This window comes from Dermochelys coriacea, chromosome 27 (assembly GCF_009764565.3).
Source record: "Dermochelys coriacea isolate rDerCor1 chromosome 27, rDerCor1.pri.v4, whole genome shotgun sequence".
Taxonomy (NCBI): domain Eukaryota; kingdom Metazoa; phylum Chordata; order Testudines; family Dermochelyidae; genus Dermochelys; species Dermochelys coriacea.
In genome coordinates this window covers 7,894,571-7,910,393 of record NC_050094.1, presented here as the reverse complement: position 1 = coordinate 7,910,393, position 15,823 = coordinate 7,894,571, and the positions used below count along the sequence as shown (strand labels likewise).

At 44.2% G+C, this 15,823-nt stretch overlaps 1 protein-coding gene across 11 annotated transcripts in view; it reads right to left on the bottom strand.

The window, feature by feature from the left end:
- The window catches only part of KANSL1 (KAT8 regulatory NSL complex subunit 1), a 184,084-nt gene that overhangs the window by 155,491 nt on the left and 12,770 nt on the right, over positions 1-15,823 (bottom strand). For 2 of the 11 annotated variants that reach the window (XM_038385915.2, XM_043503457.1), the window contains exon 1: positions 9,540-9,991. The exons of 5 other annotated variants lie outside the window; for them this stretch is intronic. The gene's annotated coding sequence lies outside the window, so the exon portion shown is untranslated. 4 more of the 11 variants (XM_038385929.2, XM_043503458.1, XM_038385928.2 and 1 more) reach the window with 4 other exon arrangements.

Below are 15,823 nucleotides of genomic sequence, written 5' to 3'. Positions count from 1 at the left end.
CATTGTTACAAGGAGGAGGGGGAGAAATTGTTCTCCTTAACTTCTGAGAATAGGACAAGAAGCAATGTGCTTAAATTGCAGCAAGGGAGGTTTAGGTTGGACGTTAGGAAAAACTTCCTGTCAGGGTGGTTAAGCACTCGAATAAGTTGCCTAGGAAGGTCGTAGAATCTCCATCATTAGAGATTTTTAAGAGCAGGTTAGACAAAACACCTGTCAGGAATGGTCTAGATAATACTTAGTCCTGCCATGAGTGCAGGGGACTGGACTAGATGACCTCTCAAGGTCCCTTCCAGTCCTACAAATTCTATACTAAGTGCTCTAAAATTCACATGATTACTCAGTATCTTGAAGTTTGCTGTGACTCATGCTGGTGTGGCATAAATAAGTGGTCCAAGGTCGAGCAGGGTTTCCTGAGTTCCCCTAAAAAGTCAGCTGTTCACAAGATACGGGGAGGTTTTGCATATACCTGGGCTCCAATGTATGGCTCTAATCTTCCCCAAACTGCTATCCCCCTTGACATTTTTCTAAGTTAGTGCACTGAAGCCACTGATCTTTGGGGAAGCAATATTGAAAAAGTTTGTAACTCTAGGTTGGCACAACTTGGACTAAAAGAGCAATATGTGCACATGCAGCAAGACTACTGTTGAGGCCCCAGTGGGTATCTGTTGTCATAGAAATTGGGAGGCTCAAAGCAATATGCTGTGGTCATTGAACCCGAGTTGCACTCAAGCTCTGTAATTTGAGCCTTACCCTTTGGCAATTTTCAGATAGATAATCTGTCCTTGTGTACATACCTTGCTTTCTGCCTGCATTCTGCAGAGGATCTTTTCGGAAGTTTTGCCCCATGTCTCCACTGCTCCCCAAACAAGGGAAAGGAACCCAGAATGCTCCACCTTACCCATGCTGCTACCAGCAGTGGCGAAGGGTCTCCAGCCTCACCTTTTCCTCTCAAAGCAGCAGAACTTGGGGGGGGGGGGGGGGGGGAAGAGGGGGTTAGAGCAGTGCAGGAGAGTGGAGGAAAGGAGGGAGTCACAGCTGTGCAGTGGGGAATATAGGGGGACTTGAAGCTCTGCTCCCCCAAACACCTCCCCCACCCCATTTTTGTTCCCCTTCAAATTATGTCCTTTGTTTCCTGGTTTTCAGAGGTTTGTGTTCAGCGGAGCTCAATGTTCTGGAAGGGCATAAGATACCACTGGGCAACCTTAACTCTGTTTATGAAGTTGGGTTTTTTTGGTTACTGATCTTCTCTAATGACTTGAATCACCACCTCTCTCCAATCCTGCAACTATCTTACAAACAACTCTTCCTATATGATCCACCCCAGCCTCAAATCCTACATAGCTGAAACAAATTCCTCTCTCCCCACCCTTCATCATGGAGACATGAGTGGTATTTTCTACCAAGACTCATAACCTTGGTAAAGTCTTTGACTCCTCCCTCTCTTTGACTGCGCCCTTTGCTCTCCCCCCTCCCATATATCCAGGATCCCACTAAGGCCTGGTCTACACTAGGACATTAAATTGGTATAACTACATCACTTGGGGTGTGGATTTGTCACACCCTAAGTGACAAAGTTAAATTGACCTAACCCCCAGTGTAGACAGTGCTAGGATGATGGAGGAGTATCTATGCCAGGGGGTCTCAAACTGGGGGTCATGACCCCTCAGGGGTCAGGAGATTATTACATGGGGGGATCGCAAGCTATCAGCCTCCACTAGCAAACCATGCTTCACCTCCAGCATTTATAATATATAGTGTTAAATATTTAACCAAAAAAAAAAGTTTTAAATTTATTGGGGGGGGGGGGTGATTGCACTCAGATTTGCTGTGTGAAAGGGATCACCAATACCAAAATTTGAGAATCACTGATCTATACCAACAGAATCCCTCCCATTGGCATAGGTAGTGTCTTCACTAAAGTGTGTTTTCAGTGTAGACAAGCCTCAAGTCCTTCCGCTATACATTTCTAAAATCTGCCCCTTCCAATTCATCAAGACCCTGATCCACACCTTGGTAACCTGGTATCCAGACTACTGCGACCTCTTCCTACTTTGTTTACTTGACTCTTACCTTTCAATCCCTCTCCCATGTATTCAACACTCTGCTGCCAAAGTCATCTTTCTTCCCTGCCATATCCATCATCACACTAGAAGCCCTCAGATGGATTTGCAGCTCCTGTATCGAAAATTTTAAACTCATGGTCTTCACTTGCACCTCTTCCTGCCTTGCCTCATCTTCTGTCCAACCACATGCAAACTCCACTAACCTTCACGCTCAGTCTGTTCCCTCCTTCCATGAGGTGCCTCCATCTTTTCCCATATTACTCTCTAACTTCTTCACCAGGAAATCTTTCTCTACCCCTCAAAATCCACTTACTTTACTTGGGAATAGGAGTCAATGTTAGAAAGCCAAGATTTCCCAGTATGCCGAAACAAAAGCTTAAGCCTAGCAATATCTGTAGACTAAGAAGTTTACATGCACAGGAGCACAATACATACATTATAATCAAATAACCTCACATTCATGTGCTACATAAGCCTCTCTTGCTTTCCCCCCCCACCTCTCAACTTCTTGGGGGCCCATGTTATGCCCAAGCTAACTGTAGGCTTCTCAGAGCAGAAACCAGTCCTATTTGTCTACAGCAGTCCATACTTATGGCAATGTTTAAATATTAATACTGAAGAAATGAATTCTGAGAGGAGAGGAAACCCATTGTGAGAAGTGATATCAAATGTATCCAGGAAAAATAAAAAAAGGTTAGATTATAGGCACACATAAGGTTGATTGCACTATGTATGTGATTAAAGACAATATTTTGTAAAATGTGTGAATAGAAAAGCTATTCAAACCAGTGACTGCAAGCATACAACCTAAGCCTCAAACTCAAAGGTCTAGAACAGGGGTGGCCAACCTGTGGCTCCAGAGCCACACGCGGCTCTTCAGAAGTTACTATGCGGCTCCTTCTATAGGCACTGACTCCGGGGCTGGAGCTACAGGTGCCAACTTTCCAATGTATCCGGGGGAGGGGGGGTGCTCACTGCTCAATACCTGGCTCTGCCACAGGCCTTGCCTCCACTCCACTCCTTCCCACTCCTCCCCTGAGCCTGCCATGCCCTCACTCCCCCCCACTCCCAGCCTCCTGAATGCCATGAAACAGCTGATGGGGAGGTGCTGATTGCCCATGGGTGGGAGGCTCTGGGAGTGGAGGGGAGGATGCTGATGGAGGGAAGGGGGGCTGCTGACATATTACTGTGGCTCTTTGGAAATGTAGACTGGTAAATTCTGGCTCCTACTCAGGCTCAGGATGGCCACCCCGGCCTAGAAGTAGGCCTTTAAAACTTGTGTGCTAGGACTTTCCTAAAACAAGCCCTCAGTCCTGAACTCTAGATATACTTCCCCCCCCCCCCCCTTTGGGGTGGGGGTTCTTTTCTAAAAAGGAGGAAAGAATATCTTGTCATATTTCAACATTCTTTAATTGGAAAAGAAGATGATTACCAATTTAGAAGCATTTTTCCTGCAAGTATAACTCTCAAAAAGCTTTAATTAAGAAAACAATGTGACAAAACATAGAATGATGGACTAGTTGTACCATCACACACAGCATGGCAAGCAGTTTGCCTATAATAAAATTATATAGTTTTAAAAGTCTCAGATCTCCCAAAGATTTGTGACAGTCAAGATATTAAAGGACGTAGAGATCTATGCATGAACCAAGACACTTTTAATATGCATATAACATCCCTTATCTACATTTAAAGGACCAGTGTCTTCTAATGACGGATGAGATTGAGTGTTTTATAACCTTCCATAAAAGAATTCAATATTAAAAAGAGAGTGTTTCTGCTCTGAAGTGACTAATAATTGGATAGTGGAGCCTCAATGATTCGAGACAGCGTGTACTCAGTTTACACATAAAAGGAGTCAAGCCTGCAAATGAACTCTTGAATCTGAAAGCATACCTAGCCTCTTTCCTACTCAAGCATCACTAGTAATAGTGATACTAAAAAAAACAGATTATGTTCTTAATGGCACCTATGCAGCTCTGGTCTTCAAATGGCATCATCTGTTATATCTGTCTAACCCCCTCTGTACTCAACAGGGCTTGCACAGGATGCCATAATTTGGTCTACACAAAGTTAATTACAGATAAAAGGACGTACAAAAAGGAAAAAGCAAGCTTGACTATCACTTCCCAGAGGAAGTTTGCAGTCTGGTAGTCATGTACAGAAATTAAACTTTTACTTGCAAAATGACCTAGTTTAATATAAAGTCTTTAATATGGAATCCCCAACATTATCCTTTTTAAACAAAAGGGAGGAGGGAATCACTCTTCAGAGCAAAGACGCAGTCAAATGTCAAATGGAAAAAGCAAAATGTGAAATGTAAGCAACGGAATGCTCATAAAAAAATGCTTTAAGTATAAACAAAATATCTGAAAACTCAGCTCTTCTTGTATTTACAAAACTGGAAAGATTGGCATTCCCCCTACCACAGAAGGCTGCACCACAAACCCACAATGCACAGAGCTTTCCTGTACTTTTACGTACATTCTGGGCAACTGGCCAAGGAAACAGTCTTGAACTCAGGACTTAGATAAGGTAACTAGGTGTTAGTCTCCAAGGTGCCACAAGTACTCCTTTTCTTTTTGCGAATACAGACTAACACGGCTGCTACTCTGAAACCAGGAACAAAAAGTCTATTAATTTTTTAAATATATTCAGATTTGTTGTACACACTCTATTGCTGCAGTTAAAGTAACACCTCCTTTAACTCATGCTCTTTTGAGAAAGTGCTAGGGTCAAAATGTTAACTTTCACTTTCAATATTTTGCCAAAATGTGTCACCGTCATAGAACACTTTACAAACATTAACTAAACCTTGACACCCCTGGGAGGGGGTTCCATATTTTCATCATTTTACCAGTGAGGAAATAGTTTAAGTCACTTACCCTAGGTCACATGGAAAATTATTGGCAGAGAGACTAGAACACACAAGCTCCTAGCCCCATGCTCAATCCACTGAACTATACAACCCTTCTTTGGGCATTTAGGTGTCTTATTCTATAATGAATCAATAATCCAGTACACCCATTATCCTGACCATGAACCAAAAGCTTTAATTTAGCAAACTGCTGCCAGACAATAGGTCTCAGCTTTAAGAACTGCTCAGGATCTCACACCGAAGAGAGCAATTCAGGGGGTCACCATCACAGCATCCAACACCACCATGTAGTAAATTCCAGGGTTAGGGTGCTAAGCACTTTCTTCTAATAAAAGGAACTTAAGCCAGAGTTACCATGTGGTAACTGGTTTGTCACTTTTCATTTCTAAAAGGTAGAGAAATAAAAAGACAGTTGAACAGAACTTTTCCATTCATATTCATTGCTTCACTATGTCACTGTAGGGCTCAATAAGAGGGCATAAAAATCATGAAGGGAACTCAATGAAGTTTGGTATAACTTAGTATAGCATTCATAACAGACTTCATGCTACTAGTTTGACTAAAGTCTGGATCAGCTTTCAGTAAAGACACTGATTTCAATAAAGCTATTTTAAACAAAACACTTTTCACCACCCTCAACACTTCACAGAGCTGGTGGAGAGAGAAAAGTAATTCTGCAGCAACAAGTCTAAACTGAGGAGCTGACAAAGATATGGTCAAACAGGTCTGAACAGACCTGTAATAAGTACCCTTTCCTCTCTCTAGATTTGTTTCAGCTATTCTTTTTCCCGTCTCCATGTTTTTTCTTGTTCATGTAAAAAAAAAAAAAAGAAAGATGTTTTCATCCTGGATTCACACAGTGCCCAAGCTCCACTCTTTAGAATTAGATCTCCTTAACCATCAGAACTTCTATTTTATTTTCTGCTTTCATTCTTTAACTTAAAATTATAGTTTGCCGAGAAGCAAGTTACAAGAAGTTATGTTTTCCATCGCTTCTTGGAGTCTGAACAGTTTTGCACTAAGCCATTTGCACTGTCCCCCACCCTACAGTCTCAGTTTGAATGTTCCTTGAAGAGAATATACTCATGGCATCAGACACTAAGCAACTGCATCACCAGGACCCTGATGTGTGGCAACTCTTTGTCCAACTGAGAAGAGACAGGAAGCCTTTTTCCTAATTGTGTAACAAAGCAGTTCAAAATTACATCCTTAACCATGCAGCCAAACAATAGTACAGGAGTCTGGAGAGGATTTTCTTTTTGGGGAGGAGGAGAAGAACTCTAATAAAAGTTTTTGGACATGCATTCCAGATACACAGAGTGCATTTGAAGACTTTGTGACTGGGGAAATGTTATTTATAAAATACAACAAAGGAAATTGTACTTCACAGATCACCTGCCATTCTGATCATCCAAGTGTTGAGAGACTTTTTAAATGAGACTACAAAACACTCTGAACATAAAGAACCATACACAGAAACTCTTGCGTATTGTTTGGTCGAGCCAGCACATTACCCGATATCCAGAAAAAAAAGTTAATTTAATGACAGTTTGTCATCCAAGGCCCAGCTGATGCAACAGACTGTCCCAATCGCATAGCCACACAGGGTTTGATTTAAAAAAAAAAAAAAAAAAAAAAAAAGTGTGGGAGGTAAGACAGCACTGAAGTACATGATAAGAAAACACTTAATTTACACACCTTCAAAATAAGTTAGTTCTAAAGCTCTTCCCAAAAACTTCCTAATAAAAGAAAAAAAAAAAAAAAGAGTACAAGGCATAATCCCTGCAAAATTGAGGTGGCTTCCATTATCCACCTGCCTTTAGGATGCATGCATGAAGAATGCCTAAATATATTTTTATTCCTTATTTACCTTATTAAAACATCAAGCCTGATCCTCCTGGGCTTCGCTGGTGAACTACTTGGGGACACAAAGCATATGTTTTGTCAGTTCTATTAACTGAAAGAATAAGGTGTTGAAACTCCAGAGACATGCTTTGTCCAAAGTGTTCATTGGGCGTTGGAATTACGTGTGTTAACAAAACCAGTTTTAAAGCTGGTATTTAAAGTCGCTTCTCCTTTACAAAAATTGTTCAGTTTTTACGATATTCTCCAGTCACCGTAATCTTCCAGGGTGGACTTCGCTTGCATTTAGTGTTAAAAAAGTGTTACAGAAACCACAACAACAACTCTCTCACCTTTTTGGCATTCTTTATAAATAATAAAAGAAACATGAGAGTACATAAAAGACTGCCATCCTTCCCCCTTTTCCAGGTCACCTTTAACTGTGTTGTAATTAAGTCCACAATATGGATTTAGTTTGCAGCACAGACAGGGCCTAATATGGATTTACAGTGATTCCACTGAGATGGTACAGTTAAGGAAAAAAATTCCCCCAGCCCCTTCTCCCAAATTACGCTTTACCAGTAGTTTACCTTAAGAGGTCCCACTATCAAGTCAGGCAACTATTCTAAGTCAAAGAGGTCAACATCATTTTATATTTAAGTTAATAAATTTCTGGTTAAAATCTATAAGGCATCTCACTACCCATACCACCTTTCCCATGTTGTATGGGAGGGCTTAAGGGAAGAATATACATAAAGGGTAACTGGCATTATACATTCCCTTCTGAAAACAATGGTGGGTTGTTTGTTTGTTTTTTTAAACTTTAAAAAGGTAGTTATTCAGAAGAGAAAAAAAAAAAAAATCAGATTCTCTTCATAATCTGAATTCAAGAAATTAAAAGGGTAAGTGGGTGTGTTTAATTTATACTAGTACATCAACTGGATTCTCCAGGAAGAAAAATTAGTTTATTACTAGTCAAAGTGTTATGACTAAAGTACTTTCCCAATTTCACAACACATTTTAAACTTCCCTGAGGATGGGCTTTTTACCTTGTCTTATTTTTAGAAATACACATCATAGCACACATCACATGACATGATGTAACTGCTAGCAAGAAAATGGCCTGAACTGTTCAAAATATAGTGGTCAGACAAAAAAATCCAAAACAACTAAGTAATTCCTCACGTACCATGGTCAGTTTTATGGAAAATTACAATTCTGTTTGCTAGTCAGACTGGTGGCATATATAGGATCCTATATAAACATACAGGCCAAATTTCAAACATACATAAAATTTATCAGCAGGAGAGAGACTATGCTCCAATTTACCAAAAAAAGTATTTCTAATTTTTTGTAGAAACATGAATGGGAAAATTTGTTACGGAAGATACAAAGATGTTGCTTTAAAAAGATCCTGAGCAAATCTAACCGTAGTCAAGTTCTTTGTAATCGAGCACCAGAAATGCTCTAAACCTCTCATCATAAACAGACATGCAAGAACGGAATAGTCTTTAAAAATGTGACTACACTGATATGCTTCTATTTAGAGAAGAATGAAAACATTTTCACCAATCCAAAATTAAAATAAACCATGCACACACGAAACTTTCAACTGGTTTGGCTGATCAAACCCATGTCAGAACATAGATGGCTGTAGGTCCCAAATGGGTAGACTTTTTGTAGGCCTGTACACAAAGCTTTTACAAATAAATCAATTAGTGCCTTTAAAAACCATGAGAAGGTGACCGACATTTACACACATGCCCCGCTACTACTTTTCATACTTAATGTTGCACTTAGCCCTAATGTTACTTTGAAGGGGCAAGCTCCTCATGCAAAATTATACACGGTGGAGATTATGCAACTTTCTTCTGTTTAAGATAAAAGGGGGGGGGGGGAGGGGGGGAGAAAACAAAACCAAACCCGGAATTTTGAAGTGAAGACCCATATCGCCCTTTGGTCTCTTGCGAAGGGGCAAGGCAGCTTTGGACTGGCTTCTTTGTTTTTGAGAGAACAATATCACAGACCATACAAACAGCCACGTGACCGAGATGGCAACACACCCGGGCGGGGAGCGTGAATGGAGCGGGGGGGGGGGGGGGGGGCGGCGATGCCGGACTCGGCCTCGGAACTTTCGGGTCCGCCGCATTCGAAGAACCGGCCGAGAACCGTCCAAGTTCGTGGGCGAGCCGCAAAGGGCGCGCTGCAGCCCGGGGGCGAGATTTCGCTTTAAAGTGGCGCCATCCACCCGCCCCGGAGCCGCAGCCCTTCGCCAGCCACGCGCTCTCGGGGGCACGGGCGCAAGGAGCGCTCCCTACAGAGGCAGGGCTCGGCCGGAGCAGACCAAGCTAGCGCCACTTCCCCCGGGAAGGCAGCAAGCCCCGCAGCGAAAGCAGAGTCAGGCCCCTGCTCTCCCCCACATGCTCCGCTCCCCTCCCCCCGACTGCGAGGTCCGCTGCCGTGACCCCCGAGTACTTTACCCGACACACGCTACCCGGAGCCCCGAGCCCGGCCGTGCCTGGCACCGGGCGAAACCCACATCAGAGGCGGTCGGGGGCGGCGGCGCCGGCCGCAGATGGCGAAGGTGGAAGCGGGCCCCCCCTTTCTCCCCCTCCCCTCCCATGCACGCGGCGGGAGCAGCGCAGCGGGAGCAGGAGCCATTGAAAGTTGCCTGGCTCCGCGGGGCCGGCGGTAGTTGCGGTAACAAAGGGGCGGCGGGCGGCGGGGCGAGGGAGCGGGGCGGCCGCGGCACCTACCACGTGATGGAGCCGAGAGCACAGTCCGGGCGGATTCAGCCCCGCACAAAATGGGCGCAGTTTGCAAACAAGCGCCGACCGAGGGGAGAAGCGGAGCCGCAGCCGGCACAGGCACCGCCAGCCCCGGCTCCCCCCCCCCCGCTCGGGCGCGCTCGGTCTTCCCCGGCGGCGGGGGACGGGGCTCTTCCTTCGCCCTTCCCGGGTGCAGAGCGGCGGCGGCGGCGGCGGCGGCTGCAGCCCGGGCTGGGGCGGGGGGAGAAGCTGCCCCCCCACCCCCGGCTCGGGGAGCGCCCCGGAGCCGCCGGCGGCGGGTCCCCGCCGGTCCGCGGGCGCTGGGCCGGGCGCTCGGCGTCGCTCTCCGCCCGCGGGGCGGCGGCGGGGCGAGCGCGGCGGTGCTTCCCCCCCCGCTCCGGGCGAGAGCGGCGGCGGCGCTGCTCGGAAAATGGCGGCCAGGCTCCTTCTCTGCCCTCCCCCTCCCTTTAATCGGAGAATGCACCGGGCGGGGGAAGGGAGGCGAGGCGCAGCGCCCACGCCGGCCGCCGAGCGCACTGCGCCCGCGCCGCCCGCCCGCAGCCAGGGGGCCCCGCAGAGCCGCCGGCCGGAGGGCGCGGGCAGCGCAGCACTGCGGCGCCGGGCCACGCAGCAGCCCATGCGGGGCGGAGAGCAGCGGCTCCGGCCCGCGGGGCGGAGCTGGCGGGGCTCAAGCGGCTCCCTCCCCGGCCCCTGCACCGAGGAACGAACCCGGGGAGCGTGTGCGGATCACAGTACTGGGCCCGGGCCCGGGCCCTGGTTGGCCCCTCTCGCCGTCCCCGGCCCGCGGAGCCAGGCCCTGTGCGGCCCGGCCTGGCCCCGGGCCCGCAGAGCCCGGCCGCCTATTGTCCTGCGGCTGCAGTCAGGCGCCCCTGACGCCGCAGCGCCAGCAGCTGCTCCCGTGTAGCGCCCCCGCCGGCCGCCAGAGGGCGGGCCTCCAAGGGGGTTGTGTTCTTTTACTCCGCATGCGCCGCATGCCCGCCCTGTTCAGACCAGCAGCCCGAGGCAGGGGCGGGTCTGCGGGTGACGCAGAGCGTGCTGGGAAGTGTAGTCCTCTCATAACCCCACGCTCTCTTAAGGCATCCGTTCTTTGCAAGCTCAGTTAGAACAGGCCCAGGGTAGCCCAATCTGTAGGTATACACACACAGTCCCAGGGACTCACACCATGCACTGTTGGCACCAGGGACCCTTAACGACTCAGTCGAGCATTCATCCAAATTGTGCACCAACAAGAGCGAGATTTTTTTTTTTTTTTAAAGACTCCTAATCCAGCCCCAAAAGAAATTCTTCCTCCAAAAGAGGACTGTGGCAAGGCCAATATGGTACTACTGTAAATACAGTGTTGAGACACTGCTTGGAACAACAAATTGAACTTGCAGTTTTCAGCTAAGTTCGGGGTCACAGCCTTAATGTTTTAAGAAAAGGAGGACTTGTGGCACCTTAGAGACTAAAATTTATTTGAGCATAAGCTTTCATGAGCTAAGTGAGCTGTAGCTCACGAAAACTTATGCTCAAATAAATTTATTAGTCTCTAAGGTTCCCCAAGTACTCCTTTTCTTTTTGCGAATACAGACTAACACGGCTGCTACTCTGAAACCTGTCTTAATGTTTTAAATCACCCTAAACAAATCTACTAGTGCGACCACCTGTCTCTGCAGGGATGAATCCAGGCACCACAACATCGTGCTGCTATGCTGGTGCATCAGCATGTAATGACATAAGGTTATCAAAATATCAGGACATGGCAACCTGTGCCCTGTGACTAAATCATTAAGCATTGTAGAACAGAGTCATTTTAAAAAAAAAAAAAAAAAAAAAAGCAAGCCACCACAGAAGACCTCCAGTGTGTAACAATTGTTTCCTATAGCAATACAGAAGCTCAAAAATAGTGCATCTTATAAATGTTGCTGAGGTGTCTTAGTTCAATACTGTGTTTTCTGTTGGTATAAAAGTGAGCTAAGCAATTTCAAGCAAAGGCTGGTGTGCTGTACAGATGCTAATTCAAATATACAAAAGTTGAACCTTAATCGTATCAAAATATAGCTACTAAGTGATAAGTTTTTATCTTGATTGAAAGTAAACATGTACTATAGGAAACAACACTATACAAACTACCTTAAAAATTGCACAGCAGGCAAAAATGCAGCTACTGCAATAAAACTCTTCTTACTTCATTCTGCAAAAACAAGTGAAGCAGTCCTGAAAGGTATATTAGAGATTTATTTTTTTTGGTGAGATATTATTCAAAGCTTATTTAAAACAGTTTCCTATTTAAGGGAAGGGAGGGAGATTTCTATAGAACAGAATTTGTACAGTATCACTTCGTCACATCAGTGTGTGTGTGCGCGTGCGCACACACGCACATTAGTGGGAGTGAAGGTAATAAATTAAAAAAGTAGAAAAGAGCATAATATTAAACTTAGAAGAAAGGCAATAGTTAACAAAAATAGGAAAAACAACATTTTCAAAAGGCATGGTTAAATAGAAAAGGGAATAAAAGCTAAAATTAGTAAATATTAAAGAAGTTTATTTTAAAAACAACCTCACTAGAGAGTCAGCTGGGGAGAGTGTTATATAGTTTAAATGACATGTCTCTTAAACACCATATTTATCACCCAGAATATTTTCTTTATGTGTTGTTTCCTCCTCTCCCCCCCCCCCCACCTTTTGTCTGCTGTCTTTATAAAAAGTCTATACACTACAGCACAGAGACTCTGGCTTCTTATATTTTTGTACAGCATCTACCACGTCTGATATTTTAATAAAATATTAGGTTTAGAAACTGGCTAATCCTTTGGGCCTTATTACTTTAATCAGATCCACACGGGTGCACACTACCGCCCGCATGGAGTCCCAATGACTTCAGTGAGGCTCCACATAGATACAAGGGCCCATGTGGCTCTGATTGAAGGAATGAGGCCTTTGTGTTTAACTCCTTAAATATGACCCAACGGGGGGAAATGGATTTTCCCTCCCATCCCCATCCTTTTACAGGTTATGTCCAAGGAAAGCCTTTTTTTAATTTTTAAATCCCTGCTTAATTTTTACATGATATTCAGGTCTTGTTCCTATAATGTCTTCCAGGAAAAAATAGGTAGACAACTGATAAGCAAGTTGTACTATCACAATTATAAAGGAAATGAAAGCCGAGTGTCAGAGGAAATTATTTTTAGTCACTGTTTAAAACTTGGGGGAGGAGGGAGGGGAAGGAGGAGCTGAGCTTGTTTGGTTTTGATACCACTTATTTAGTTTAAATGCATGCCAAACAGTTGGAATTAAATTCTTTTAAAGATTCAGTACCTCAACCTTTCAATTAAGGAAAGGAAAAGCTCCTCGGGTCTTTGAATTTCCAAGAGATCTCCAGCAGAAACAGGAAAAACAAAGACCTGATATTCCTGAAATCACTATCTGGTGTTCTTTACATTTCTTAAACACTACAATAATAAAAACATAAAAGAATACAATAATCTCTTTTTTTTGGGGGGGGGGGGGAGCAGGAATGGGGGAAGAATAGGTAACTTTTAAAGAATGGCTAGTTTCCTGAGTTTCGGATGAACTTCTGGGGAGGGGTAGGGGTTGGCTGTGTAAAAAGCCTCAGGTTGCTAGGAAACAGGACCATGATTCTTGGGATGAGCCAATTTAACCTCTCTCTACTGTTGCCCCCATTCCATCCATGTGCCTGAAGCATCCTGCAGCTATTCTTTGCTGGGTCCCATATTGTGCTTCAGGCCAGGAAGTGGCATATATCAGCATCCAAAGCGAGGGGTGGGATCAACCTTTGGAGCGAAGGCCATCAGCGGAGTTAAGTGAGAAGCAGGTATCTACCCTTTGTGGAGTACTTCTTTGAGTATTTAAAAAGTGAGACTAGGGTTTACATAAGAGACATGGAAGGGAGGTGAGTCGGGGGCTAAGTTTAACTCTGCTTAGAACTTTCAGAATGAATCTATTTCAGCTGAGGATTCTAAGGGCCAACTCCTGCATTTACATCTTTCACACTTTTATGATGAGCTAATCTAGAAGGACCAGAACCTTAGAAACATATTTTAGGGGGCCGATTCTCAGTTACCCTCCTAGATTATTTGGCCTTATGTGGGGAAACCCTCTTCTGCTCCTGCTGCAAATGAAATACACACTGCTAGAGCAGTATAGAGGGGCCTTAATGCAAAATGAGACTCTAGTCCTATGTGTTGTATACCAATACTGCAAAATCCACTACCATATGCGCCACTACAACAGCCTCCTGCACTGCACAGATAAGAGTAGCAGCCGTGTTAGTCTGTATCTACAAAAAGAAGAGGATGACTTGTGGCACCTTAGAGACTAACAAATTTATCAGAGCATAAGCTTTCGTGAGCTACAGCTCACTTCATCGGATGCAAGCTTATGCTCAAATAAATGTCAGTCTCTAAGGTGCCACAAGTACTCCTTTTCTTTTTTGCACAGATAAGGTATCCTGCTAGTATGCAACTAAACCCTGATACTGAAAACATTTATATGCATGCTTAACTTTAATGTGGATCTACAGCCCCTGACTTCAATGGGACTTCTCACGTGCTTAACTTTCAACATTAAGTAATCAGAGGATCAGGATCCAGTGCATATTTACATTTGCAGTGAACCCTGTATCATAAATTACCATACCACTAGCTGAAAAGCAGCTGGAACTCCAGAACCCGTCAAGAGACAGCAGGTTATACAGAATTAGCTTGAGACCAATAATCACACTCTTAAGTAAGTTATACTCTGGACTCTACCACTGATTCACTGCACTATCCTACTTTACCTCTCAACATCTCAGTTTCCCCATCTGTAAGTTGATTATACTTAGCTACCTCATAAGGACAGCTGGGAACGAATGACTAGATAGTGCTTGACATGTTCAAAGCACTGTACAAGTGCTAATTATCAATGATGAGTCTTAAATGAGCAGATGGGTCACTAGTGAGCAATCAGAAGCACCCTTTTTCTGAGGCCTGGTCTACACACAGATTTTGTACTGGTAAAACTATTTCAGTTAGAGGTGTGATTTTTTTTTTTTTTTAAATATCAAATAGTTATACCAGTGTGACCCCTACCATAGATGCAGTATTAAAAAAGAGTAACCTTAACAGGGGATTAGTTGTTAAGGTCACAGAAAATTACAAGAGGGAAATCAGTGGGAGAATCTACTCAATACTTTATCTGTCTATACACAAATGCAAGGAGAAGGAGGAACAAACAGGAAAACCTGGAAATATTAGTACATAAGATAAATTATGACTTAAGTGGCATCACAGAGGCTTGATGAGATAAGTCTCATGACTGGAGTATTGGTATAGAGACACACAGCTTCTTCAGGATGGAAAAGCAGGGTAAAAGGGAGGAGGTGTTGCATTATATATCAAGAATATATATACACTTGTTCTGAGGTCCAAAAGAAGGTCGGAGGCAGATCAACTGAGAATCTGAGTAAAGAGAAATGGAGTATAAAAAAAAAAAAAAAATAGGGGTGGTGTCATGAAAGGGGACTACTAAAGGCCACTAAATCAGGAAGAGGAAATGGATGAGGCATCTGTAGAACAAACTACAGAAATATCCAAAACACACAACTGGGTAGTAAGGGGGGGGGAAGGGAAGGATAGGGACTTTAACTACCCAGACATCTGTTGGAAAAGCAATGTGCCAAAACACAAAATTTCCAGTAAGTTCTTGGAATGTACTGGGGACAGCTTTTTGTTCCAGGAAGTGGAGAAAGGAACCAGGGAAGACAGCCATTTTAGACTTGAATGTGACCAATGGGGAGGAATTGGAAGATGGAAGGCAATTTGGGTGAAAATGATCATGAAATGATGTATTTCATGATTCTAAGGAAAGGAAGGAGTGAGAACAGCAGAAAAAGGATAATGGATTAAAAAAAAAAAAGCAGACAAATACAATCAGGGAGCAGGTAGGTCAAGTCCCATGGGAAGAAAATCTAAGGAGATAATATTAAAGGCACAACTGCAAACTACCTCGATGCAAAGGAAAGATACAAAGAATAATAGTAAGAAGCCAATACGGCTCCATCAGGGGGTTCTTTAGGACTTTAATCAAAAGTGAATTGTACTTTAATCAAAAGTGGAAACATGGACATATTGTTAAGGAAGAGTACAAAAAAATAGCACAAACATTCAGGGACAAAAATCAGAAAAGCTATGGCACAATATGAGTTATAACTAGCAAGGGACACAAAAGCCAATAAGAAGTTTTTCAAATACATTAGGAGCAGGACAAAG